The sequence below is a fragment of the Arachis ipaensis genome, chromosome B03, assembly GCF_000816755.2.
Source record: "Arachis ipaensis cultivar K30076 chromosome B03, Araip1.1, whole genome shotgun sequence".
Classification (NCBI taxonomy): Eukaryota; Viridiplantae; Streptophyta; class Magnoliopsida; order Fabales; family Fabaceae; genus Arachis; species Arachis ipaensis.
The window spans coordinates 52830490-52834011 of record NC_029787.2 but is presented as its reverse complement, the minus strand read 5'-3'; positions in this window follow the sequence as shown (position 1 = coordinate 52834011).

Here is a 3522-nt window from a genome sequence, read left to right as displayed (position 1 = left end):
AAAGCACAATTGTTGATTGATTTCAGCAACTTGTTCTGGAGGACCAAGTTCAGTAGACACTACTTTGGCTTTTTCTTTTATGGAGGACCCATTACTTATGTACAGATGTTGGTTTCTAGCAACTATATCAATAAGCTCTTGAGCCTCTTCAATAGTTTTCCTCATGTGTATAGATCCACCAGCTGAGTGGTCTAGGGACATCTGAGCTCCTTCTGTAAGCCACTCCGAAAATATTTCAGAGGGGCATTTCCTTAGCATCCCTCTATACCTCTCCCAGGAATTATAAAGGGATTCATCATCCTCTTATTTAAAGCCTTGGATGTCCAGCCTTAGCTGTGTCATCCTTTTTGGAGGGAAATATTAATTCAGGAATTTGTCTGATAACTGTTTCCATGTCCTTATGCTTGCTGTGGGTTGGTTATTTAACCACCTTTTAGCTTGATCTTTTACAGCAAACGGAAATAGTAACAGTCTGTATACATCTTGATCTACCTACTACTGGCTCCAATGGAGGGAATACAGATACTGCTCCCATATGAAGCAGTAGTGGGGTTAGCATATGACCCCAGAGTCCTTCTGGACTGTTCATTTCCACTTAGATCCATGATGGAGAAAGGGAGATGATGCGAATTGCAAATAAAATATATATATATTTTTTTGAAAACTGAAATTAAAATAAAATAAAATAAAATAAATCAAAAATTGACCATAATTTCGAAAATTAGAAGAAAAAGAAATAAAAGAAAATTGAAAACTAAATTAATTAATTAAAAAGATTTGAAAAAGATGTGGGTGAGGATTTTCAAAAAAAAATGAAGAGAGAGAAATTGGTTAGGAAATTTTGAAAAAGATATGTCTTAAAATTAAAGATACTTGTAAGAAAATAAAATAAAATAAAATAAAATAAAGAAAAGATATGAAAAAGATTTGATTTTAAGATTTGAGATTAGAAAAGATAGGATAAGCTAGGTAAGAGAAGATAAGGAATTTAAATTAAAAAGTTTTGAAATTTAAAATTTGAAATAAAAAATTTTGAAAATTGAAATTTGAAAATTGAAATTTGAAAATTGAAATTTGAAAATTGAATTTTGAATTTTTGAAAAAGTCAACAATATAAGATAAGGATCTGAAAAAGATTTAAATTTTGAAAAGATTTGATTTTTAAATTTGAAAATTAGATTTTGAATTTTAAATTTTGAAATTTGTATTTTGAAATTTTAGAAGTTGAAATTTGAAATTTGAAATTAGGTAAGATAAAATTTTGAAAAAGATATGATTTTTTTGAAAAAAAAATTAGAATTTTCAAATTTTTAAAACTAAGATAAGATAAAATAGAGATTTTAAAATAAAAATCTGAAATTTTTTTTTGAAAAAATTTCGAAATATTTGCTCAAAAATAGTTAGAGAAGATATTTTTTTGATTTTTGAATTTTATGATGAAAAAGAAAAACACACAAAAGACACACAACTTAAAATTTTTAGATCTAATGCTCCTTGTTTTCGAAAATTTTGGAGGGGAAACACCAAGGAATAGCAAACTTAAAAATTTTAAGATCAAAACACAAGGAAGACTCAAGAACACTTTAAACACTCACAAGAACAACAAAAACATGAAGAAAGAACACCAAACTTATAATTTTTAGAAAACCAAAATAAAATTTTTGAAAACTAAAGAAAAGTTAACAGGAGAATACCAAACTTAAAGTTTGGCACAAGATTTATTCAAAGAAAAATTATTTTTGAAAAAGCTTTTTAAAAAAGAAGATAGCCAATTACCAAGAACAACGCTCTAGCCAATTGAGCTATAAATTTAACGTGTTTTAATAAGGTATTTAATAAATAATCTTTTTTTTTTTTGAAAACTAATATTTTGAAAAAGCACAAGAGAAAAAACAAGAAAAATCATAAAACAAGAAAAACTAAAGATCAAACAAAGAAAATAAACAAGAACAACTTGAAGATTAAGAAAGAACAATGAACACAAATTCGAAAATTTAAAAGAAAATAAAAAACATGCAATTGACACCAAACTTAAAACATGAAACTAAACTCAAATAGAAAAACTCAATTATCAGTTTATAAAATTTTCGAAAAATTTAAAAAGAGAAAATAAGGATTTAAAAAAAAGAAATTTCAACCAAAAACAATAATAGAAGACTCTAAACCAAAAAGAAAAATTTTTCCTAATCTAAGCAACAAAATAAACCGTCAGTTGTCCAAACTCGAACAATCCCCGACAACGGCGCCAAAAACTTGGTGCACGAAATTGTGATTCACACTTTTCACAACTCCGCACAACTGACCAGTGATGAGCGGATAATTTATACGCTTTTTGGCATTGTTTTTACTATGAGTTGTGTGTTTTTTTGTGATTTCAGATATTTTCTGGCTAAAATTGAGGGACCTGAGCAAAAATCAGATTCAGAGGTTGAAGAAGGACTGCAGATGCTGTTGGATTCTGACCTCCCTGCACTCAAAGTAGATTTTCTGGAGCTACAAAACTCCAAATGGCGCGCTTCCAATTACGTTGGAAAGTAGACATCCAGGGCTTTCCTGCAATATATAATAGTTCATACTTTGCCCGAGTTTAGATGACACAAACTGGCGTTGAACGCCAGTTCCATGTTGCAGTCTGGCGTTCAGCGCCAGAAACAAGTTGCAAAGTGGAGTTCAATGCCAGAAACACGTTACAAACTGGCGTTCAACTCCAAGAATGATCTCTCCACGTGTAAACTTCAAGCTCAGTCCAAGCACACACCAAGTGGGCCCCGGAAGTAGATTTCTGCATCATTTACTCATTTCTGTAAACCCTAGTAACTAGTTTAGTATAAATAGGACTTTATGCTATCTTTGTAAGCGATCTTTGATTAGTTTTATGCTATCTTAGACTTTTATGGGGGCTGGCCATTCGTCCATGCCTGGACCATTATCACTTATGTATTTTCAAACGGTAGAGTTTCTATACTCCATAGATTAAGGTGTGAAGCTCTGTTGTTCCTCATGAATTAATACAAAGTACTACTATTTATCTATTCAATTCAAGCTTATTCCTTCTCTAAGATATCCATTCGCACCCAAAAACATGTTGAATGTGATGATTATGTGACGCTCATCATCATTCTCACCTATGAACGCGTGCCTGACAAACACTTCCGTTCTACATGCAAACAAGCTAGAATGAGTATCTCTTGGATATCTAATACAAAGGACCGAGTCCGAGATATTAGAATCTTCGTGGTATAAGTTAGAACCCATGGATGGCCATTCCTGAGATCCGGAAAGTCTAAACCTTGTCTGTGGTATTCCGAGTAGGATCTAGGAAGGGATGGCTGTGATGAGCTTCAAACTCGCGAGTGCTGGGCGTAGTGACAGACGCAAAAGGATAGTAAATCCTATTCCAGTATAATCGAGAACCGACAGATGATTAGCTATGCAGTGACAGTGCATTGGACCATTTTCACAGAGAGGATGGGATGTAGCCATTGACAACGGTGATGCCCTACATAAAGCTTGCCATGGAAA